Source organism: Hyperolius riggenbachi, chromosome 1, assembly GCF_040937935.1.
Source record: "Hyperolius riggenbachi isolate aHypRig1 chromosome 1, aHypRig1.pri, whole genome shotgun sequence".
NCBI classification, from domain to species: Eukaryota; Metazoa; Chordata; class Amphibia; order Anura; family Hyperoliidae; genus Hyperolius; species Hyperolius riggenbachi.
In genome coordinates this window covers 83957523-83983955 of record NC_090646.1, presented here as the reverse complement: position 1 = coordinate 83983955, position 26433 = coordinate 83957523, and the positions used below count along the sequence as shown (strand labels likewise).

The following is a 26433-nucleotide window of genomic DNA, read 5'->3' as shown; positions in this document are numbered from 1 at the left end:
TAGCGGGACTGCCTGGCGACAATTGTTGAAATTTACGTCCTGTCAGAGCCGCACAGTCACAAGCAAGACGTAGATTCCAACCGCGCTGGTTCGGAAACGTTATATATAAAATAAAACCATGCAGTATCTAAAAAAAAAAAAAAAAAAATTGTTTATCGCATCCATTTATTTTTGCCCCCAAAAAGTTGTATTCTTGCATTAGAAGGTGGAAGTCACTGGATGCGCAGTGCGGTTGTGCTTGTCACGGAGAGGATCGTGGCTGTGAGAAGTCTTCCACAAGTCAAACATCGTTTAGACTAGGATCCTTGCTCAGGAACGGAGGGGTGAAGGAAGACCATGGAGGTGTCTGGACCATCCACAGGTTTCCTCCTACTGAGGTAAGGTGCTCTCGCCTGTGAAGAAGCAATGATGCTCAGTGAGACAGTGCCCTTTGCCTCCCCTTGACCGCAGCACAGCTCCACCACAATAAGTAGTCACAGAGATTACACTGCATTGTTTTGCATGCACCAGCATTTTATGGAATGTTACAATCTAGCCATTGAACTGCATTGTGTCCTGGATTTCCACTCCTTTTTGTGTCTTGAGGTAAGTATATAACTCTTTTATAGTTATAGGTACTCTCTAAGGCCTCATGCACACCTAAAATCGAAAACACGAAAGTGTTTTGCGGTTTTGTGCACTGTTCTTTTTCTTTCCCCTCCCGGAACTCCACTGCGCGCTGCGGTTTTGGATAAAACACTTTTGTAAGTGCTTTGCCAGAGAGGTCATGAGGTTCACTCCCTGATGTGTTCCCCAACCCTGTCCACAAGGCGTACGAGAGAAATCGCCGCGGGAGACTTGGGCGCAGCATACAGCCGGTATATGGCTGATCCCGGCCATGTTAAATACTATTCCCCCAACATGCCGCCATGGATGGTTGGGAATGAAATAATTTGGCTTCCAGCAATTGTGTTTTAAAAGTAACTTCAGCTCCGTCTTCTGACGGTGCCGGAGTTACTCCCTGTGCGCCCAAGTCTCCTGCGCTGGATTCACTGTGTTTGTCCTCAAGGCCCACCAACAGTGCATGTTTTGTGGAAATCCACAGAGGTAGGTAATCAGCTCTGCTGAGACACTAATTACCTCACCTGTGGATGTTTGTGGTTTTCTGCACAACATGTAGTGTTGGTGGGCCTGGAGGACAGGGTTGGGTAACTCTGCTTTAACCTCCTTAGCGGTAGGTCCGACACTATGTTGGGCATACGGCTTTCTGGCCCCAGGAGTCCCTCACGCAGAATAAATGAAAACCCTTTAGCTAACACTAGGCTAGCTAGTACAAGTGCCAGGTCTTCCTAATAGTGAAGACCGAAGCTGTACGGGAAGGCTGCGCCAATCGCTGGATCCAGGCCGGGTAATGTATAAACGTGGAATGGGGGGTGCCCGGCATTTGTACTAGCTAGCCTAGTGCTAGCTATAGGGTTTTCAGTCGCGGGATCTCTGGGGGGGACTGGCGGGCACAAAATGGCAAAACCTCCTGAGCGGTGTAACGCTCAGGAGGTTAAAGGACAACGATAACAAGAGGTATATGGAGGCTGCAATATTTATTTTCTTTTAAGCAATACCAGTTGCCTGTCTATCCTGTTGAACCTCTGCCTCTAATAGGTTTATCCATAGACCCTGAACAAGCATGCAACAGATGAGATGTTTCTTACACTGTCAGATTTGGGTACTTATCCGTTAGCCGGGCGCATCCGGCAGGTGGCGACAAAACTCCACCAGAGTTACATCTTTCCCTACTATCCGTGTCGGCCTGGAGGGGGAATAGTAATTAGCGCCACCTGCCGGATGCGCCCGGCTAACGGATAAGTACCCAGATTTGACATGATTAGCTGCATGCTTGTTTCTGGCGTTATTAAGACACTACTGCAACCAATTAGATCAGCAGGGCTGCCAGGCAACTGGTATAGTTTAATAGTAAATATGGCAGCCTCCATATTCTTCTTGTTACAGTTTAAGCCACGTACAAATGCATAGAGGACACTTGGCTGAAACAGGTGGTCAGAGTCGAGCATGTACAGTGGCATCCAAGAGATATTGTGTTGTATCTTCTTGGCTGAGCGCATTGTTCACCTCCTTACCCCTCCTGCTGGAAATAACTCTGTCATGAACCATACCATCATACCGCCTCTTCCCTCCATAGCAACAGATCGCATCTCTAGCCTGCAGGCTAGCAACACTTCTGTTCAGCACACAGACTTGAACTGTTGCACAGGGAATTGAGTCCACATTCCTGTGGAAGACAGTAAATGTGTGTGTGTGTATGCGCCTTCAGTAGTGGTTTAATTACTTTTTTTATGGTCCACTACCTTTTGCAATGGCCTAAAGTCAGAGTGGAGATTATTCTACAATTAGATTGAGAGGTGTCTAACAGATGCCTGTGTTAAAGGGAACTAGAGGTGAGTGATATGGGGGCTGCCATGTTTATTCCTTGAAAACAATGGCAGTTGCCTGGCAGTCCTGTTGATCTTCTAACAAATGTAGTGTCTGAGTGAGAACCCTGGAACAAGCATATGGCTAATCCAGTAAGTCCTTAGTCAGAGCACCTGGTCAACACATGCTTGTTCAGGATCTATAGCTAATAGTATTAGAGCCCCAGATCAGGACTGCCAGGCAACTGGCATTGTTTAAAAGGAAATAAATATGGCAGCCTTCATATCTCTCTCACCTCGGGTTCCCTTTATCGGTAATTGGGTGGGTTCATTTTAATCATTGGTAATTGGGCACCCAGGTGGTGATTTGGGCACCAGATGCAGACAGTAGCCCATTCGGCTACTACATAGTAATTAATGGTTGTAAATGATCATTTGTTTGGGTCCTGGAAATGTGAGGTTAATTTTTTAAGGACTTACTGGAGGGTTAGGTTTAGGAAAAAAGTGCGGAGCTCTCATTTTAGGCACTTACCAGGGGTTTAAAGTTAGACATTGGGGGTTGGTAGGTATTAATAGCGGAGGGTTCATGTGAGGATGTGTGCCAGGGTCTGCAAAGTACCACAAGTGGCACCATACAGCACCCAACTCATGTGGCCCCAATGTACTCGTTATTCTCCTCTGTGCTTTCATAGGCTTTATAATCTGATATTCTTTGGCTGTGGCTTGTGGAGCTGAACTGGTGATTGTTCAGAAGGCTGGTGAGCCCTATGCTGGCGGTGAGACAAGAATTGTGACATTTTCACACTACTCAGTGAGTTAAAATGCATGAATAAAAACGTGTGAATGAGTTTGTGAGTTGCTGTGCATTTCCATGAGTTATGACTCCCGGTGGGCTGAAATACACTGCACAGCAATGCACTGTTGTAGTGTGAATGATTAAAAGAAAGTCTACGGACTTTCATGTTCCCTTGTAAAACGCACACTATGTGCAGTGAGGGTTCTTTTCCACTGCTGCCGCTGCGTACTCCCGCAATCGTGCTGTGGTGCCTTTCCACAAGCAGCAATTTCCACTAACCGCGATTGCACGTAGCAATCAGGAGTGGATCGCGATGAGAATCGCGCAAGCTGTCATTTGTGTTCCGGTAAAAAACGGCATACACTACTGGGAAATGAGCACCGCGATCTCAGCCAGTGGAAAGTCAAAACTCGATGCAACTCACATAATGTGAATGAGCCCTAATAGTCCAATATACTCTTATACTCTGCATTCAGTGCTGAATATGTGCATAAACTTAAAAAGAAAAGTACACATGAAAATTTTAACATTTTCAACATTTTCCTTCTAAAAGAGGCCACTAACGGTCTAATTTCTAGCGAAAAATTGTTCGAGAGATCAGAACTTCTGATCGGAAGTGAAATCGTTCACTAAGGGTACGTTTCCACTTGAGCGGCGCGATTTGCTTGCGGAAACCGCGTCAACGAATCCGCATGCGGTTGCGGATTCGTTGACGTTTTTATGCGGATTTTCACACGGAATCGCCCGCGGTTTTAACGACGCGATTTTAACCATGTCAATGCCGGCAAGCATTGACATGGGTTTTTACACGAAATCGCACGCGGAAACGCCAGGAAAACCGCAAGACTAAAGAGCTTGCGGTTTTCCTATTTAGTTACATTACCGACGATTCGCGTGCGGGTGTGCAGCGTGCAAATTCTGACGGCTCTGCTGATTTTTTTCTGCATAGCGAGCCGCACAGAATTCCTGACAAGTGGAAACAGCGCCCTCCACTTGTATTGGTTGAACGAATCTGCATGCGGGAAACGCATGCAGATTCGCTCAAGTGGAAACGTACCCTAAATCATCAACGAACCAATCTTTGCTTCCTATCACAACCAACAAGAAAATCCAAATTTTGGTTTGATGAAAATCCAATCGGGCGACTATTTTTTAGAATCGTTCATAATTGATTGTGGCCATCAACGGTGGTTATGATCCGACCTGAATTTCTGATTGCTCTAATGATTTTTTGCTAGAAATTGGACAGTTAGTTGGGACCCACCTGTCACTGCTGCATAATTACCTACTGCACCTGCTTCCTAGGGACCGTCTCCCATTCTTGTGTGTCCTTGTAATTGTCTCCATTGATCTGTGATAGATAATCAGAGGAGCCATATGGATCATTTCATTCATTATGCACAATGAAATTCTTACTGATTTTTACTTAAAACTGCCTCTTTTTTATGTTAAAATCCTGTAATCCTGTTAAAAACAACCAGTTCTTCACCTATTCAGAAAAGATCCAGATTCTCTCTGAATTTGAATGTATGTGTATGTATATAATATGCAGCTACGCAACAACCTAGGATGCGCACACTCACTCTCTCTATTCGGTGGGCTATTGACCATCCGATTCGATAATTATTATTGAATCAGATGAAAATCGTAAAGAGCGTGCCCAATTAAAGATGTGACCAATTTCGAGCTGAAACTGGTCGTATGTATCGATTGGACAATGCTGCAAGATGTCAGGCAGTTGTGGTGGAACGGGAGTGCAGCGGTAACTGTGAGAGATATCGGGACAAGCGACCAACCCAATGAAACCCCCAGCGTGGCCCCCTAGTGTATAAACGTTCCACCGTGTGTACATTTATACATTACCTGTCCTGTGTCGCCCACAGAGCGGTGCCCGTCTTTTGCTTCTTCCTTTTGCACTTCACATGCTGGAGGCGTACAGCACATGGTGTGTGACATCACATGCTGGAGGCGTACAGCACATGGTGTGTGACATCACATGCTAGAGGCGTACAGCACATGGTGTGTGACATCACATGCTGGAGGCGTACAGCACATGGTGTGTGACATCACATGCTGGAGGCGTACAGCACATGGTGTGTGACATCACATGCTAGAGGCGTACAGCACATGGTGTGTGACATCACATGCTGGAGGCGTACAGCACATGGTGTGTGACATCACATGCTGGAGGCGTACAGCACATGGTGTGTGACATCACATGCTGGAGGCGCACAGCACATGGTGTGTGACATCACACGCGCCATGTGCTAAACGCGTGTGAAACGCAAATGGAGAAGCAGGAGACGGATGGGCACCGTGTAGTGCGTGGCATAGGACAAGTAATGTATAAATGCACTCATCGGGGGCACGTTTATACACTGGGGGGGGGGGGGGGCAGCAGCCGATTCCCGAGAGATTTCATGCTGAAATCGATTAGGAATTGACCTGCAGTGTATGGGCAGCCAACAGATCTCTCTAATCAGATTCGATCAGCTAGAGATTTGTCTCTCTAGGTCGAATCTGCCCATCGTCGCTAGATGTATGGCTTTACAATTGTCAGGATTCGGTCCTGGGCAATCTGTTCCAGGCACAAGTGTTATACAGACTGTACTGTTTCTATGGTGAGGGGAGGAGGGACAACAGCGCAGTGCAGGATGCAGCAGCTTCCAGCAGGTGGTATATGGAGGGGGTACAATGCACACATATGTCAGGGCCCATTCACACTTGTGAGTTGCAAAATGGTAGCGCTCAGCGATACCGGTTTGTGCAATGGGATTTTGACGCAATTAGCGCAGTAAAATCACTGTACACTCGCGATTCAGAGCGATCGTGATTGGAGCTTTTATAAGCACTGTATCGCTCCATAATCGTGAGAAAATGCTGCAGGTAACATGTTTTGCGATTGCCATTATTTGCGAAACGCCCATGATCGGCGGCAATCACGGCAGTAAGATCACTGCCATAGGTTACAATTGCGCTAGCACTTTAAAGGATACCTGAGGTGACATGATGTGACATGATGAGATAGACATGTGTATGTACAGTCCCTAGCACACACAAATAACTATGCTGTGTTCCTTTTTTTCTTTCTCTGTCTGAAAGAGTTAAATATCAGGTATGTAAGTGGCTGACTCAGTCCTGACTCAGACAGGAAGTGACTACAATGTGACCCTCACTGATAAGAAATTCCAACTATAAAACACTTTCCTAGCAGAAAATGGCTTCTGAGAGCAAGAAACAGATAAAAAGAGTAATTTTTTATTAGTGAGATTTACACTGTAGTCACTTCCTGTCTGAGTCAGGACTGAGTCAGCCATTTACATACCTGATATTTAACTCTTTCAGGCAGAGAAAGAAAAAAAGGAACACAGCATAGTTATTTGTGTGCTAGGCACTGTACATACACATATCTATCTCATCATGCCACATGTCACTTCGGGTATCCTTTAAAAAGTGCTAGTACTTCTTGCGATTTGCAGGAACAACCCACTAATTTGCCTAGTGTGAATGGGCTCTCACCGTTCATAGATCAGGCATGCAATATCTTTAGGCGAGGATCACAGTGGGGCGCTGTGTTGCATTCACTGTAAAAACAGAACAGCAATGGAGGGGAAAAGTTTCATTGCACGTTGTGTGGGTTGCGTTACATAAAGTGAAGCATACAGTCAATGACCAGTATAGCAGGTTATAGAAAGAAGCAGGCGCTGGCAATTGTGAGATGCCGAAATGCAGGGCTGCATTTTTGGATGGCAGTATTTATGTATTGTATGCTGAGGCTATGAGGCTTTACTCAGCAGTAAAATGATTCTGTTCTTTAAAGGGGTGTAACAACTACCCGGACCACCAAAAAAATCATCATAGGGCCCTCCCTCCCCCATTCACCCCACAGCACCCTCAGTAAGCCCCCTCTTTCCACATCAATCCCCCAAGCACCCTCTGTAAGCTCCGTCTTTCTGCATCCACCCCCCCCCCCCCCCCAGCAACCTCTGTAACCCCTCTCTCTACCTATCCACCCCCCATCACCCTCTGTAAGCCCCTTCTTTCTGCATCCACACCTCCCAGCACCCACTGTAACCCCTCTCTATACCTATCCACCCCCCCTCCCAGCACCCTCTGTAAGCACCCTCTTTCTGCATCCACACCTCCCAGCACCCTCTGTAACCCCTCTCTCTACCTATCCACCCCCCCCCCCCTCACAGCGCCCTCTGTAAGCCCCTTCTTTCTGCATCCACACCTCCCAGCACCATCTCCATCTGTAACCCCTCTCTCTACCTATCCACCCCCCAGCACTCTCTGTAAGCCCCCTATTTCTGCATCCACACCACCCAGCACCCTCTGTAACCCCTCTCTCTACCTATCCACCCCCCAGCACTCTCTGTAAGCCCCCTATTTCTGCATCCACACCACCCAGCACCCTCTGTAACCCCTCTCTCTACCTATCCACCCCCCAGAACCCTCTGTAAGCCCCCTCTTTCTGCATCCACACCTCCCAGCACCCTCTGTAACCCTCTCTCTACCTATCCACCACCCAGCACCCTCTGTAAGCCCCCTCTTTCTGCATCCACACCTCCCAGCACCCTCTGTAACCCCTCTCTCTACCTATCCACCCCCCAGCACCCTCTGTAAGCCCCCTCTTTCTGCATCCACACCTCCCAGCACCCTCTGTAACCCCTGTTTTGCCTCACGGGAAGGGTTTTTAAACCTTCTAACTTTGCTCAACACCGTAGTGGGTAAAATTAATTGCAGCAAATCATGAGAAAAGGTTCAATCGTAATATTTATTGAGCTACAATCCTTTTATAATAATTATCTAGGCTTGCAGAATCATAGTTACATTGTATTTGAGTAATTAGTGAGCATCAATATTATTTCTTACCAAGTATTGCAGCATCACCCAGAGAAGATCAGGGGACCCCAGTGACCTCGGAGGGGAAATACCTGGCGACAGCTTGTCTGCTTGTCCTTCGAGAGTCCCAACTCAAAAGTATTTTCCCTCCTTTATATAGACAGAATTCAATACCTGCGCAGCCGTAGAACATCTTTCATCAATGCGCCTGTGCAGATAAGGGTGCGTGATCACCATGTGCTTGTATCAGTGCGCCTGTGCAGACAAGACACATGACTGCGTGATCACAACGTGCTTTAGAAGCATCACAGAACACGTCTGACTACTGTTGCTTATGTGAGAACTTTGCATATAGTGTTGTAGATAGCAACCTTCTCATAGTCAGTTGGCCATGAGAATGAAAAAACATGTTATTTTGAATTAAAATACCCGCCAGTGTTGTAATAAACTATCACCCAGTACTTATAAAAGAAGCTAACATATATATCGTGGACACCAATCTTATCAATTAATCAGACATTCATGTCACTTTTGTATCTCCCCCCCTCTCTCTCCCCATCCACCCCCTAGCACCCTTAGTAACCCTGCTTTCTCTACTTCCACCCTCCAGCACCCACAATAACCACTCTCCCCATCTATCCGTTTTTTTTTGTTTTGTTTTTTTTTTACTGCTTTTTCACTTGATGGCGGGAAGTTGCGCTTCGACACGTGTCAGCGGCACTAGTTCTAAATAATTCACCTGACAGGGAATCGCTTGTCTTGTGCGAATAAATGTTCCCGGAAGCGCTATACCGTAATGCTCTGGAACGCTTTAACCTCCCTGGTGGTTTATTAAAATCCGCCAGGGGGCAGCAAATACGTTTTTTAAATTTTTTTCTTTTTTTCATGTAGCGAGACAATGTCTCGCTACATGATAGCCGCTGCTCAGCGGCATCCCCCCAGCCCCTCCGATCGCCGAAGGCGATCGGAGATCAAGAGGTCCCGTTCAAAGAACGGGATCTCTTGGAGGGCTTCCCCCGTCGCCATGGCGACGGGGCGGGATGACGTCATTGACGTCGTGACGTCAAAGGGGAATCCGATCCACCCCACAGCGCTGCCTGGCACTGATTGGCCAGGCAGCGCACGGGGTCTCGCCTGGGGGGGCCCTGCATCGCGGCGGATCGGCGGCGGGCAGCGGCGATCGGGTGAGACACGCAGCAAGCAAAGTGCTTGCTGCGTGTTTTTTAAAAAAAATTATTCAAATTGGCCCAGCGGGGCCTGAGCGGCGACCTCCGGCGGTAATGGACGTAACAATGCGTCCATACCGCTAAGGAGGTTAACTAATGTGAACGGTAAACATGACAGTCAATAGACTTTCATGTTACCCTGCTTGTCACATCCTATTTGCAGTCCGTTAGAACAGACGCCACAGCACCTAGTGTGAAATGAGCCTAATGCTGGGAATACACAATGAGATCTTTCAGCAGATTTACTGTCTGATCGTTTTTCTGGTCGATTTCCAATCATTTCTATGAGAAACCAATGAAAAAACGATCGAAAATCAAATCGGACTTGTCGGAAATTATCTATGGAACCATCTGTCTGCTAAAAAAATCTCATGGTGTATTCCCAGCATAAGAAATGTGGCACACTTTGCAGTACAGGTAGGAGAAAGGAAGAAAAAAACAACAAAAACATCAGGCAGCTGTTCACTAAGCTCCAGCATCCATCAGCAGACTCATTCATGCTGGGCTCCTGTTTTACTGCTATTCTCATCAATTAATAAGCAGCATCCTCCAGCTCACATGTCTGTGCTGAGTCATGTGTAAGGAGTAGCATGATTTAGCAGTAGTGTGCAGTGCGCCATGCCAGGAGAAAGCCTACCAATGCACTCCATGGTGAGCAGATGCATAATGATGATGATGTCAATTACCGACAGCTCATCACTGCAATCTCCTCTCCCCGGATTCTGACAGCTCCTCTCTGGGGGGCTCCGTATATGAAAGGTCTGCCTTCTCTGCAGCTTCATGCTGACAGTGCAGGGAGGAAATGAGGATGAGAAGGGGTCTGAGCTGCAAACAGCCAATTATCACTTCACTGAAAGGAGTCGCACCTATTCCTATGAGCACAAAGCTGTATAGGATATCCTATGTAATAAAACTAAGTGTCCCTGCGTCATCCTGTCCCTGTGTCCGTGCATTTGTGCTACAGCGCATGTGGAGCACTGACAGTCGTTGGGACAGGAGGATGGGGGCCAGGGAGACGTGTGGGCATGTGCACCGGTAGGCGCTCGCACGGCGAATGGGGGCACGTGCATGCGCACTGACATGCGGCAGTGTGACAGAGACCTAGATCCCGTTTTTAAACGAGCTTAGGTCAACTAGTTAGTATTATATTTTATGTATAAAGTTAGTATGCAGTTAGTATGGGTTAGTAAAACCCTCGTTCTGCCGTGGGAATGCGGCAATTTAGCACTGGCCATATTCCTTAACCTAAATAACTGGTAAAAACAAGTTATTAAATTGTCTTCAGACTCTCTTTTAAGAGAATCCAAGGTGGGTTTTAAAAATCCTAACTGCACACAGAGGCTGGGTCTACATATAATACCCAGCCTCTGTTGCTATACTGTTTCCCCCCCCCCCCAGCCCCTACCCCTGCGCTCTGCTTGCCCCCATAAATCAAACCGCCATGCTAGTGACACGCAGCGTGTCGATAGCCGGCTGTTTACATTAACACTGTCACTCTCTGCCGCTCACCCGCCCCCTCTATGTCGCCGCGCCCCACCGGCGTCCATTCCCTCCAATAAGCGGGGAAGGAAGGGACGCAGGCGGGGAGAGGCGATATAGAGGAGGCAGAGGAGCGGCAGAGAGTGACAGTGACCATGTAAACAGCCGGCTTTCGACACGCTGCGTGTCACTAGCACGGCGGTTTGATTTACGGGGCAAGCAGAGCGCAGAGGGGGAAGGGGGGGGGGGGGTCTGGGGGAGAACAATATAGCAACAGAGGCTGAGCATTATATGCAGACCCAGCCTCTGTGTGCAATTGGGATTTTTAAAACCCACCTTAGGTTCTCTTTAAATCTTGTTTAAAGTGGACCTGAACTCTTGCACAGGACAGAAGGGAAAATGTAGAGAAATGCACCCTGTATGTATTTAGATAGATGTCAAACTCTGGGCCCTCCGAGCCATTAAATTTGGCCCTCAAGTGGTTACCCCACCTTACATTATGTTTAGCCCACTCTAGATCACCAGGGAAGCTACATTGGAGGTAAAGTCATAGAACACCGGGGAAGCCATATGGGGGAGGTGGGGAAAAGCACTAGGGAACTGTGTAGGGGAGGGTGGGAGCCTCTAGACACCAGAGAACTGTGTAGGGGAGGGAGGACCACTAGACACCAGGGAACTGTATAGGGGCTGAAGAGGGGACATTAGACACCTGGGAACTTTATAAGGGAGGAAGGTGGCCAGTAGACATTGAGGTTGGCCTGCTACTAGATCCCAGTGTACAATTTCACTTTGTTTTTGAGTTTGACACCCCTGCTTCAGAGAGTTTAGCCTGTTTAATCTCCCCTCATTTGTGTCTGATCACAACTTGTAATCTGATCTCTCCTCTGTGTCACATGACTGCCATGGCAGAGATGGCAGATAAGCCCATTTGAAAGCACAGGCTGTAAACAATATGTCTGCTTCCATGAATCAGGAAGTAGAAACAGTGCAGATACTGTATATATTAGGATTTGTATCAGCTGTAACAAAGAAATGTTTTTTGTTTAATGGTCGTGTATCTTTTAGAGCAGAGAGGACTTCTGAGTTCAGGTCCACTTTAAGCCTGACAAAGACTGCACAGCCGAAAGTTTACTCTTATTCTTTTAAGTTAGCCAATAAATGGTATAATCCAGACTCAAAACTTCTTGCTTTTACTGATGGCCAACATGGTACAATACTCTACTACTACTACTGTATATATCACTTATGTACTGTAAGGCAGGCAAGAAATCCTGATATTAATGGCGAGCTTGGGCTACAGGAAGTCGGCTGCGTACGGAATGTGGTATATTCTAAAATCGCCAGTTTCCAGAGAAATATGTGAGAAGCAGGAAGCAGATGGTGAGGAGACACAACACTCTTCCCAGTTACCAGTATGTGTGTGGAGTGTTTGCACTGTCAGGAGGAAGAGCCATGGCTTCATCCCATTGTGTCAGGATAAATAACAAGCATGTAGGAAGGAGGTAGAGAAGAATGCAAGAAATACAGTTACCCAATGAACTGATATCCGGGGAACATATAGGGTCTGAGCAAGGTAAAAAAAAGTGCAATGAACAAGTAGGCTCTATTGTTAAAGTGCCATTAGAGTCAGTGAAAGCCCACCTGGCAGCTCATCTCTTTGACATAAATTCTGTGGTCCATCCTGCACTGTCTGTTGACTAATGCTGTGTACATGCGTGCTATTCTTATATACAGCCCTGCAAACCTTTCACACTGGAGGCTGAGTGAGGTGAACTCACCTGCTCCTGCACGCTGGCCTGGTGCTTGGTGGCGCTCAGAGCTGGTATAAGCTGCATTGGGCCCCAGGGCAAAGGTAACCTGCCCCCTTCCCCCCCAAGCAAAGTCGGCCCCCAAGCCGGCATGCAACCCTGCTGCAATGCATCTTGGGTGATGTAGTACATCAATGTTAATACATCTCCCGGCCACTCTCAGTACTCACCCAGCAAAACAGCGAAATAATGGCTCTGGTTTTTAAAGTGGATGCGAGATGAAAAACTAACTATAACAAGTAAATTGTCTATATATCTTATCTAAAGTTTAGATAGTTTGCAGAGCAAATCTAGCTGAAAACAGCTTCAACATTTTATGATTATTTATTTCTGTGATACAATGAGGGCAGCCATGTTTTGCTTGTCACATTACACAGGTAAGCTGATAGCATCTTCAGCCCCCAGGCTGTGACAAATTCACTCCTCCCTCCTCCCCTCTGCCTCTGAAATCTCTGGCTAATAACCTCCTCCTCCTGCCCAGACTGAGCTCCCATAAGCCCTTGCTACATGGCTCTAAGAGTGCCAAGGCACTATAGGAGCTGTGGGCGAGGCTTGTTTAGTTTATAGAGAATTAGAGTATTAAAAAGTATTTGGCTTAAAGAATGCCCTATAAACTATATGAAAGGAACCCAACTATGCAATGAGTAAAAGTTTATCTTGGATCCACTTTAAGGGGCCAGAATTGTCCGGTTGATTAAATCGATTAAAAGATAGATCCACAAAGTATATATATATATATATATATATATATATATATTATTTTTTTTTATTGGTCATAAAATAATTGATCACAATATCATTTGTAATATTGAAAACAAAATGCAGGGCTGGTGATGATCATCCCCCAACCACCCTCAGAATCTCAGATACTCTTGTATGTTATGTTAAACTACAGAATGCTGTTACAGTAGTTGCTTTGTTAACCACTTGAGGACCCACCCTTTACCCCCCCTTAAGGACCAGCGTTATTTTTTGTGATCTGTGCTGGGTGGGCTCTGCAGCCCCCAGCACAGATCAGGCTTCATGCAGAGCGATCAGATCGCCCCCCTTTTTTCCCCCCTATGGGGATGGTGTGCAGGGGGGGTCTGATCGCTCTGGTGGGCAGGCTAGTTGCGGGGGGGGGGCACCTCAAAGCCCCCCTCCGCGGCGACATTCACCCCCCTCCCTCTCCTACCTGTCCCCCCTGGTTATCGGGGCTGCACAGGACGCTATCCGTCCTGTGCAGCCAGTGACAGGACGTCCCCTGTCACATGGCGGCGATCCCCGGCCGCTGATTGGCCGGGGATCGCCGATCTGCCTTACGGCGCAGCGCCGTACAATGTAAACAAAGCGGATTATTTCCGCTTGTGTTTACATTTAGCCTGCGAGCCGCCATCGGCGGCCCGCAGGCTATTCACGGAGCCCCCCGCCGTGAATTGACAGGAAGCAGCCGCGATTCCTGATTAATCAGCCTGCAGCTGGCGACGCAGTACTGCGTCGCTGGTCCTGCAGCTGCCACTTTGCCGACGCACGGTATAAGCTTGCGGTCGGCAAGTGGTTAAGACAGGGTCGTAGGATTGATGGTCGTAGAACTTCCCCTTTCTGTCTCGGCTCCTGAACAGCAAAATAAACTGTTGAGATAAACAATAGTATCTATCCTCCTTCTCCTAAAAAGAGTTTTTTAGATTTCCCACAGATTAATTTTATATTTAAAGGGGAACTGAAGAGAGAGGTATATGGAGGCTGTCATGTTTATTTCCTTTTAGACAATACCAGTTGCCTGGCAGCCCTGCTGATCCTCTGCCTCTAATACTATTAACCATAGCCCCTGAACAAGCATGCAGCAGATCAGGTGTTTCAGTGGTTCAGACTTATAAGTCTGATCTGACAAGACTAGCTGCATGCTTGTTTCTGGTTTTAATCAGATACTACTGCAGAGAAATAGACCAGCAGGGCTGCCAGGCAACTGGTATTAATTAAAAGGAAATAAACAGGACAGCCTCCATATACCTCTCTCTTCAGTTCCCCTTTAAATCTAGTTTTTACTGTTTCATTGTCTCTGCTCAGTGACACCTTCATTGAAGTATGCCAGACCTCAAATCTATGAACTATTGACCCTTTTCATCTCTTCCCTGCTCTCAGAAGCCATTTTCTGCCAGGAAAGTGTTTTATGGCTGTAATTCCTTATCAGTAAGGGTCCAACCCAGTTCCGACCCGGACAGAAACTGTTACTTCCATACCTGATTTTTTACTTTTCAGGCATATTTAGAAAAAGGGAACACAGCATAGTAATTTGTGTGCTTGGCACTGTACATATACATGTCTATCTCATCATGCACATGTCACCTAGGTTGTGCTTTAACCATTTCAGCCCGCTGGGATTTTTCACCTTATGCATCAGAGCAATTTTCACCTCCCATTCATTCGCCAATAACTTTATCACTAATTATCACAATTTATTGATCTATATCTTGTTTTTCCGCCACTAATTAGGCTTTCTTTGGGTGGTACATTTTGCTAAGAATTATTTTTTTTATAAATGCATTTTAACAGGATTAATAAGAAAAATGGAAAAAATTCATTATTTCCCAGTTTTCGTCCATTATAGCTTTAAAATAATCCACGCTACCATAATAAAAACCTATGTATTTTATTTGCCCGTTTGTCTCGGTTATGACACCATTTAAGTTTTGTCCCTATCACAATGTATGGTGCCAATATTTTATTTGGAAATAAAGGTGCATTTTTTCCATTTTGCGTCCATCACTATTTACAAGCTTATAATTTAAAAAATGTTCGTAGTATACCCCCTTCAAATGCATATTTAAAAAGTTCAGACCCTTAGGTAACTATTTATGTTTTTTTTTTTTTTAACTACTTTGGCCTCCTAGACGTAGTAGCTACGCCCAGGAGGCCATGTGCGCGTCCGCGCGCGCGTGTGCACGTGCGCTCCCAGCCGCGGTTCGTTAGCCTGGGCAATCAGTGAATCGGGCTATGGTGCCCGATCACTGATTGCTCTCCCCCGCTGAAAAAGCGACAGCTTCTCTCGGAAGCTGTGCTTTTTCTGGCTGTAACGTCCCCCATACGTCGCTTCTAAGCGTATGTTACGCTTAGAGTGACGTCATGTAAACAAACTCATGGCCGCCATCTTGTGGCCAAAAAGTAAAACTACAACTACAAGTGAAAAAAATAAAACTCAAGACACATTTACATTATAAAACTATGGCTTACATCCCACCCTCCCAAAAATACCCAAATAAAATGTTTAATACAAAAAAAAAAACAAAAAACATTACAATAATAAAAAAAAAACATGTAAATATTTACCTAAGGGTCTAAACTTTTTAAATATCAATGTAAAGATGAAATATTTCTATTTTTTTTTTTTATTTTAAACTTGTAAATAGTAATAGATGCAAAACGGAAAAAATGCACCTTTATTTCCAAATAAAATATTGTCGCCATACATTGTGATAGGGACATAATTTTAACGGTGTAATAACCGGGACATATGGGCAAATACAATACATGAGTTTTAATTATGGAGGCATGTATTATTTTAAAACTATAATGGCTGAAAACTAAGAAATAATGATTTTTTCCCGTTTTTTTCGTATTCTTCCTGTTAAAATGCATTTACAGTAAAGTGGCTCTTAGCAAAATGTACCCCCCAAAGAAAGCCTAATTGGTGGCGGAAAAAACAAGATATAGATCAGTTCATTGTGATAAAATACACAATCATTGTGATAAGTAGTGATAAAGTTATAGGCTAATGAATGGGAGGTAAAAATTGCTCGGATGCATAAAGTGAAAACGACTGAAGGCTGAAGTGGTTAATTGTAATTTTTTTTTCCATTAAAAATTTTATTTGGGTAATATTTTGGTGTGGGAAATAAATAGTTAATTTTTAATGTTGTTATATGTGTAAATTGTCTTGTAAAAAATTATGTAGATGTAGTTTTACTATTTGGCCACAAGATGGCCACCTTGAGTTTTTTTTCTCCTTGTGCTTTTCGCTAACCGGAAGCACAAGGGGGACATGGAAAATTTTATTTGCAGAAAGACTGAAGCCTCTAGTAAGAGCGCTTCAGTTTTTCTGCTGGGGACACGGATCGGTGATCGGGAACCATGTTCCCGTTCACTGATCCCAGGGCTACCGGGGGGACGGCACGGGGGCGCGCCCGCAATCGTGTGCGGGAGCGCGGCACCACAGCAGAGCAGCCGCCTGGACGTGAGCATCACGTCCGGGCGGCTGAAATGGTTAAAGAGACTCAGAGATGAGTCACGTGGCAGTTTTTTTTTTTTCTTGCCTGGGGCTTCCTCCAACCCCATAAGCATGTATGTGTCCCTCGCCGTCCTGCCGCAGTCCTCACGGAATCCTCCGTTCAGCTGCAATCAACCTTCGGTACTCGGCGGCTCAGTCGATCTAAGTCTGACTGAGTGACGTCAGCCAGGGTCTTCTGTGTTTGCGCAGAAGGTCCCCTGCTGATGTCACTGAGCCATACGTCGGAGAAGATTGCGGCTTAACGGAGGCACTTAGTAGGACGGTGATAAAGTTGTAGGCTAATGAATGGGAGGTGAACATTGACTCACTGAGTCTCCTTAAAGAGAACCTGAACTGAAAATAAAAAGTCAAAATAACCATACACAGGTCATACTTACCTCCTGTGTAGTCTACTCCTTAATCTCCTTCTCCTCTCCTGCATCCCATTTGTCCACTGTGATCAATGGAATTCTCTGTCCTCCATTTTAAAAATGGCCACCCCCTAACAGCTTCCTGGTCAGCACAATGTTCAACTGTAATATCAGCCACTTGAGCCATAGGAAAACATGGACATTACCTTGCACATTCAGTTGTAACTGACAGCAACTGGTATGTTTCAGTTCTGACAAAATCTTGTCAGAACTGGATGGGATCACTGTAAGAAGGAAATGGTGAGCTTCTGAGAGGAACTGACAGTGAGGTTAGTATGTAATATTCGTTTGCAGCTATGTCATCTGTTTATTTTAAATATTTGTACTCGCTTCAGGTTCTCTTTAAGCCCTGTTCACATAATAGAATAAAATGATAGAATCTGTCATGTGTACAGCTCCTTCCACCTCCTTCAGTGCCTCAGCAAGTGATCTAGCTGGTGCATTGTTCTCGTACTCAACCTGCCTTTTCTGTTGTGTGCTGCGCCTTTGACCCTCCTCACCCCTCCACAGCAACAGAACACGTGTCTGTACATCCTCTTCCCGACCCATCACCTGAGGGATCCTGATCCCTGCCGGGCACACAAGGCCGATCTAAACGATTGAAAGCGCTTGGTCGGATGCTTGGCGGTAGCGGAATTCGATTTCCCGATGCCTGACGGACCCGGTCGCTCTGCCCCACATATGTAAAGTATACCCCCTGGGCCCGAGGTGCGCTCCTCCTATGTTCTGGGTCTTCTCTTCATTGCCTCGGGGGGGGGGGGGGGGGGGGGGGTGCCAGTAACTTGGTTGCATGTACTGACATCACGTATATGTGGCGGGGCCACAAGCTACAGGTGCCCCAGGCAGAAATGAATAAGACATGGAGGGTGATGCCCCAGTGGGCAGGTGAGCCAAAACTATACTGTACACTCATCATGGGCCTGGGGGGTACACATTACATGGGGCAGACCTGGCAGGCCCGGCATTCGAAGGTGACAGAACAGATTTCCATCTGTGGGCAGTACACTGGCAGCAATAGATCTCTCTCTTATGGGGCCGAGACACTGGTCGATTTAAGCCATTAATCGATCGATAGAATTGATTCGATCTATGGAATTGATCGATCAATCAGAGATTGATTCTTTCAAATCTATCGATCGAGTTGAGGATGATTTCGATGGATTTGATCTATCTGACAGGATGGAAAATCTAGGTCGATCGGCTGCTGGCAGCAGATCGATGGCCCATAGAGTTGCATTAACCGGGGGTTATGGGACACGGGGCGGAGGCTGCAACAAGACAGGTAACATATAAATGCACACATGGGAGGGGCACATTTATACATGGGGGGGCAGCGGGCTCAGGCGATTCCCTGATGATTTCATGCTGAAATCGGACGGGAATCGGCCTGTAGTGTATGGGCAGAATTGACAAGAGAAAAATGTATCTCTTATCAGATTCAATTAGAGATAAAGTTGTCTCTTTGTCGAATCTGCCCATAATCTTTAAGTCTATGGGCACCTTAAGGCTAGAAACCCACTAGGAGAGCTTTTCTGAGCGCTTTGTGATTTGAAAAGCTCTTGCTAATGTAATGCTATGGGTGTGATCCCACTTGAGTGATGTGATGTGATGTTATAAAAATTCCCCATAGCATTGCATTAGCAAGAGCTTTTTCAAATCACTCACGCTTACAAAGCGCTCCCAGTGGGTTTCTGGCCTAAGTGTATGGCCACCTTTATCATATTCAATCAGAGAGGGATCTATCTGATGATCGAATCTGCTGCCCCATCTGCCAATGTATGGGCATATTCCTATTGGACCAAAACAAGAATGTTCTTGTTGTCCTTTGTTGAGCTAATTAGATATGTAAATTGACAACAATCAGTTGGTTGGTCTTTGTAATGCTGACTGAGGTCACATTGTGCTTTGCCCACTGTCCTGATTTACCAGACACACCAGCAGCTTTTGCATATATTACGTGTAAATTGAGCAGCTGAATGTAGAATGGCCTAAAAGCCTATTGCTTTTTATAGATATCTGTGGGTTGGCCGACCTGCACTCAGAACTACCTCTCTGCTCTAAAAAGATAAGAAATAGCATAATAACCTTTGAAGAAAAACATGTCTGTGAAGCCTAGTTCCCATTGCGTTCCGCTCGAGTGTCTGTTCACGTTGGGAGTTTTTTTAGACCATTTTTTTCCCGTTTTCTGTGCGTTGGACGGTTTTGTTAAGCGCTTTTCTAAGCGGTTTTGCCGAGCGATTGCGTTTTTTCACTTCCTCTTTGACCCGGAAAAGAATAAATACAATGTATTTATTCTTAAGACCGCAAACGCAACCGCTGCACAAAGCGATTTTGTGAGCATTTTGCGTTTTTCCTATACCTTCCATTGAGGCGGAATCTCCCTCAAAAATGGCCCATGCAGCGCTTCTCTGAGTGGATCGGAAACGAACCGCTCAAATGTGAACTTTGTCATAGAGAATCATAGCAGAAGTGCTTTCAGGCCTGGGACCCTCTACAAAATGCTATAGCTAATCGCAATCACTAGCGTTTTGTATGAGCGTTTTCTAAGAGCGTTCTCTAAGAGATTTCATGAGCGTTTTTGGTAGTGACTTTAAAAAGTGTAAGGTTTTTGCCAGCGATTGTGTAGCAATTAGCGGTTTTAATTCTGATTCAGCGGCGACATTCGGGGATAGTGTGACATGTAAGGTTTACATGCATGGGTGCTGGGAGGCGCAAAATATTTGGGGGGGATTTCAGGGCTGGAATTGATCGAGAATTGACCTGTGGTGTATGAGTTGCCAACAGATCTCTGCCCAATCAGGGAGAGATCTGTCTCTTGGTCGAATCTGGATATCATCGCTAAATGTATGGAATGTACAAATCTGCAATGCGATCATTATTTTACCTATACTACTGCAAACGTTGTGATGCAATTATTGCACATCCTGACAGGTAAGGAACTAAAAGTGAGGTTTAAAAAGCCATATGCTACGTACATTTACTTGAGTTTCATGCTAAAACCATTATCCATGATCACTTTGGGTGACAATTTAGCCATCAGAGCCGCACGCCATTATTGAGATCATCAATGAGCTTTAAAAACTTTTTGTTCTTCCCACAACAGAGTGCCTTATGTTTGTTCACTTCCCTCCTCTCTCTCTATAGAACAGAACACGCTCCCCCAAATAGCCAAGCAGTGTGTCTGTGCAGTGATCATTTCTACACTGTTGCCCAAAATAATTACTAACAATCATTTTGAGTGAGAGTTCATGAAAGTGTGTGTGCAGCTTCAAAAACAATAGTATTTCTCCTGGGTGTAGCTCTAGAACCAAAAATTAAGTTGCTATGCATTTTACACGGGTGGTAACCTCTGATTATGTATTTGATTATTCCATGCTCTGTTTATATTGCTTTAGCTCAGTTCTGAGTCGGGTTAAAGCAGAGTTGTGGTGACTTCTCTGCAGGGATGAGCAACGGATAAATACCAAATAGGTTTTATTAATTTAATCCGTCCCATGCTGCGTTCCAATTTACGGTCACGTGACTACCACACTTTCCCCTTTAACCCGAAAGGAGGAAGTGCGGTAGTCACGTGACCGTGAACTGGAATGCAGCGTGGTACAGATTAAATCAGAACGCTTAGAAAGTTTAACCCCCCCCCCCCCTCCCAAATCAGGTGTGCTAATTACCTGGATGAATTCCGAATAAAACCTATTTGGAATTCATCCATTGCTCATCCCTGCTCCTCTGAGCCCAGCTAACCAGAATCCAAAGGGACAAGGAATTCACAGCCAATGCAACAGTGCAGAACCAGGTAGCATGAATTTCTGACGTACGTTTGGCACGATTTCGGAATTGTTCATGTTTGTGGCGTGGCTTCAGCTTAAAGAGACACTGTAAGGAAAAAAAGAGCCTCTGGGGGGTACTTACCTCAGGAGGGAGAAGCCTCTGGATCCTAATGAGACTTTCCCCTTCCTCCTGTGCAGCCCCGATCCAGTGGAGGCTGACATATTTATTTCCTTTTATACAATAACAGTTGCCTGGCAGCACTACTGATTATCTGCGTCTTTAATGGTATGTTACACACCATACAATTTTCTGTTAGATTTTCTGTTAGATTTACCTCCCAGATAGATAATTTCCAACATGTTTCATATCTGCAACATGGTGTAGGGTGAATGGGTTGGTGCTCAACACCGCAAAAACTGTTGAGCTGATCATAGACTTTAGGAAGCGCGCCCCCATCCCACCCCCAATCCATATTGAAGGCACGGAAGTCGCACAAGTCCCCTGCACTCGTCTCCTTGGCACAACCATCTCCAACGACCTGAGGTGGAAGGCCAACACCACCTCCATCCAGAGGAAAGCCCAGCAGAGACTATTCTTCCTCCGCCAACTGAGGAAGTTCGGTATGGACCAGAAACTTCTGACAAGCTTCTACTAAGCCACAATTGAATCTGTCCTGTGCTCTTCTATATTGGTCTGGTACGCTGGCTCCTCTGCCAGTGATAGACACAAGCTACAGAGGGTCATCAAATCGGCGGAAAGAATCATTGGAAAACTTCTCCCCCCGCTGGACCTCCTCTACAACACCAGACTGTGCTCCAGAGCTTTGCGGATCGCTAACGATCCTTCACACCCAGGCTCTCGCTTCTTCAGTCGGCTCCGTTCGGGCCAGAGGTATCGGTCCATCTACACCAGGACCTAAAGACACAGGAACAGTTTCTTCCCCTCAGCGGTCAAATCACTGAACTCTCTAGACTCACTCCCACCCCCCTTCACCATCGCACCGTCCTCCCATCAGCTCGCTCTTCAACTCACCAGAACCGTTCTCCCTCAACTAACCAGAACCTTCTCTTAAGCATGTCTGCATGGCAGATCTATATATTTACTGCGAACAAGCTTTTTCTCTGTTGTCTATCACCACTGTACTACTCTGTTGTGTATCACCACTGTACTACATTATGTTTGATGTATGCTACCTGTTATCTCTGTTGCCTGTCCTTTTTCTGTACCTACTTGTGCCAAGCCCAATTCCGGGCACGATCAAGTCGTGCTTGGGGATAAATAAAATGATTCTGATTCTGATGATCTATCTAACCATCTATCTGCCTAGCAATTAAGCATTGTTCTAGAGTCTAGACAAAGACAAATAACATTTAAATTGCGCTTTTCTCCTGGTGGACTCAGCAAGAGATAACTGTTGCTGCATTGTGCATTTATTATTTAATGGTCATAGTTGCTATATTTGCTGCTTTGGGGTTACCGTATACTATTAGCATCACACAGTTTCTGCACACCCATGATGCGAATCCTCGTTTCACCACATCATGGCGAAAACACTGCTTTCTTATTCCTCGCTCTTACATCATTACGTTAGCTCCACCCATACAATGTCATGGCCACGCCCATTTTCCCGGCGTGGCGCAAACACCCCCCCTGCCCTGTCCAAGGTTGAACCCAGAAAAATCTGGTCACTGTAGGTTTGAGGGGCTGGTATTTGTCATCTCTTATGTTCTGAGGAGGGGGGTCATTTTGTTCAAATTGGCGTGTTGGCACTTTACGAGAGACAAGAGACTTTGGAGTTGAAGTTTGGGCACTCGCTCTCAAAAAGGTTTGCCACCACTGTTCTAGACAAAGACAAATAACATTTATATTGCGCTTTTCTACTGGCGGACTCAATTCTACTCAGCCAGAGATAACTAGAAGACAATGACCAGTCTTTACAGAAAATAATCTAACAGAAAAAGCTCACAGAAAATTGTATGGTGTGTACTAGGCACAATGCTGGGGATACACGGTACGTTTCTGTACCGTGTATCGACCAGCTGATCCGGCCAGCTGATAATATTCAGCTGGTCCGATCACACTGCTCGACCCGCGCCCGCTCTATCACGCACGGACGGACGAGCGGGGACACGCCGGGGGTCGATCCGGCGGCTAATCGGCTGCTGGATCGACCCGTGTATGCCCAGCATAATACTTTTCTTTAGCCATAGACCATGAACAAGCATGCCGATCAGGTACTCTGACAAAAATCTGACAAGATTAGCTGGAAGCTTGTTTCAGGTGTGTGATTCAGACACTGCTGCAGCCTAACAGATCAGCAGGACAGCCAGGCAACTGGTATTGTTTCAAAGGAAATAAAGGATATGGCAGCTTCCACATCCCTTTCATTTCAGAAGAATGAAGGCTCATACTAAACCCTAGTTCTAGATGACTCTCGGCCAAAGGAGCCAGCGCCTGCCAATAACTTAGCATGTGTACCGCGTCAGTGATGCGTCTTTGAGAGATCTGGAATGCCAGATTATCTCAGATCATCCTTACCCCTCCCACTGGAAGCAGCTCCGTTGTGTGCCATCCCCTGTGCAGTAGAGCAAACCCGAAAGGGCGCAGCTAGTTTCGCTGAAGCCCAAGGGAGAGCTGGTGCTGCACATGTGCACACGCCGACAAATCTTCGGGGATACCAGGGCTGGATCTCCTGTGGTGAGGAGGACAGGGGAATCCTCTTTAGAATCCAGAGACTCCCCGCTTCTGAGATAAGTACTCCCAGGGGCTCTTTTTATCCCCTTCCGGTACCCTTTAAAGTGGGATGAAATTCCATATTACCTGAAAAATTAAAATAAATAATCGAATGAGAAATTATTTATTTAGCTTACCTATCCTGCTGTTTTTAGTGTTCACTGTCAGATTTAAAGCTAATGGGAACCCATATTAAATAAAAAAAAAAAGTCAGATGCTCACCTAAGGAGAGGGAGGCTCTAGGTCCCATAGAGCATTCTCTTTCCTCTCCCGGTCCCTGCTGTTGCGCTGGCTCCACAGTAGCGGTATTCGACCGTTTCGGTCAAATACCGCAGTTCCCCCGCCAAAGGGAGGCTTTGGAAATGCTTCGGGAGCCCAAGTGCTCCCGAAGACGGGCCGCTCTACACTGCGCACGCGGGAGCGCCCTCTATGAGGCACTCGCACGTGTGCAGTATGGAGCCGCCTGTCTTCTGGAGGACTCGGCTCCCGAAGACTTCCGAAGTCCCCGCGGTGGAGGATGCGAACGGGGGAGCCGGCGCAGCACCAAGGGCACTGGGAGAGGAGAGGGAAGGCTCATTAGGACCCGAGCCTTCCCTCTCCTTACGTGAGTATCTGTCTTTTTTTTTATTTAAACATGGGTACACATTAGCTTTAAGACAAATGTGGTATGATAAAAATAATAATTCTGCTGGTTTTCATCTTTACTGTTTCTCTGTTATGTCAAAAGTTACATCAATTCGTCCCTTTTTCTTCTTTTTAATTCAGTTCAGTGCTTATTTACTGCTTATTTTACAGATGACTGTACATCCCACACATGGGCGTAACAATCACCCCGGCCTTCGCAGGGGCCTGGAGGCTTTGGGGGTCCCTCCCTCCACCTTCCTTTCCCCAACCGCAAGTGTTGCTGATTAGCAAAGAAACCTCCCCATTCACTCACAAATAAGGTGTGTAATTGTTTCCTGCTTCCAGATGCTGCTGCACAGCAGAACTCTCTCTTCTGCCATTTGTCAGCTCCCAATCACGTGGGGTTCAGGGACAAAGGGGGCCCCATGCTATCATTTTTGTATAATCTAGGCTTACATCAATGTGTAAACTTTTCAAAGGGTTGGGGAAATCAACTACCTTCTGGTCATAGTGTCCTTATCTTATCTAAAATTGGAAGTTTCTGTTATTAGCATTTTGAGATAAGATTATAAGTGTAGCTAATCAATTTACATCTAGTGGGCAGAGGTGTGCTGCGGGTGACTGGAGTCCCCCAAAATCATGGTGTGGGCACAGGAGGACTGCAGCTGGCTGGAGGAACACCCAGGCTAGTTGAACTGCTTTTTTCCCAGTTTAGGTTCCCTTTAAAGAGAAACCGTCGCCAAGAATTGAACTTCATCCCAATCAGTAGCTGACACCCCCTTTCCCATGAGAAATCTTTTCCTTTTCACAAACGGATCATCAGGGGGCTCTGTATGGCTGATATTGTGGTGAAACTCCTCCCACAGGAAACTTTGAGGCAGGGAACACACTTGTCTTTCAGTTTTCTGCGCGCGGTTTTCTGCATACTTTTTCTGCGCACCAAGTGTGTTTTTATGCAGGAAAACGCACGCGTTTTTTCACAGCAGCTGATGTAGTTGATAGAGAAAACTGACAAAATGTGCAGAATCAGGATGCAAAATGTCAGTTTTTTTTCTGCGCGCGAACAACATATTGGGCTCTATTCATAAAAGGTTACCGCAAGTTTTCCGCTCAAAACAGCGGATTTTCCCATCCATTTAGCAAAGTGGGCATTCATAAAAGCTGTTCCCGCATGAAAATCTACAATCCCCCAGCAGAGCGAGAAATTTCCGCCTTCTTCAGTGTTTTTCTAGATTTATCTAGAAAAAAGTAACAAAATGGCCATTAATGAAGTTTAGAGGAAGCGGTATGTGGACTGGAAATACCGCTTCCTCTGATTTTGCGGATTACATACAAGTGAATGGGACAGACCTCCCAGAGAGAGCAGTGCACGGAGGGACTCTGCCGGCTGAAGTGTTTTCGCATGCCTTCCGACAGCTTACCGCCAGCCTTCAGCGGGAGATCTCCGCACTTGCATCGCAGCTGGCAAGATTTTTTTGAATGACCACCCAGAAGTGTAAAATACAGCTGCGGTATTTTACCTCTACGAGTATTTACGCTACAAGTTTTTTATGAATAGAGCCCATTAAGTGTGTACTAGCCCATTGATTAACATGAGTTCTCAGTTTTTCTGTGCAGAAAACGCGCACAAAAACAGTCAAGTGTGTTCCCTGCCTGAGGACCATGGTCCTGGCAGTTTTCTGTCTGTGAACCTCATTCCATTGTAGGAAATAACAGCTGTTTTATTGTTTCCAGCTGTTTCCAACTGCCAAGAAAGCAAGCAGCATCTCCTTCCGGTGACATCACCTGCCAGCAGTAAAAATGTCGCCATGTGACAAATGTCAGAATGTAAATCAGGGAGAGGAAACAATGAGTAAACACTGACTAAATCATTTATACAAAATTATTGTAAAAAAATTTATTACATTATTTTCACTGGAGTTCCTCTTTAAGTGCTGATGACAAAGAATAGCAATAGTGCCAACAACTAAGTCCAGTTTTGTTGTTGTTGCAAATAAAAAATCTATCCATGCGCCAAACAGTGGCAGCTAATTCTGAAAAGAGAATAAATAACGGCTCCGTTTGGCTGAATGCTG

The 26433-nt window shown here is 45.8% G+C and overlaps 1 long non-coding RNA gene across 2 annotated transcripts; it reads right to left on the bottom strand.

The window, feature by feature from the left end:
• Nucleotides 1-26344, bottom strand: LOC137545608 (uncharacterized). 2 transcript variants are annotated; one of them, XR_011026068.1, is made up of 3 exons: nt 26263-26344; nt 4466-4552; nt 1-392 (listed from the first exon to the last, which is right to left on the bottom strand). It is a non-coding gene; the product is annotated as an uncharacterized lncRNA (long non-coding RNA). The 2 variants fall into 2 exon arrangements; XR_011026066.1 differs by lacking the exon at nt 26263-26344 and adding an exon at nt 8077-8285.
• Nucleotides 26345-26433: the final 89 nt, after the last annotated feature.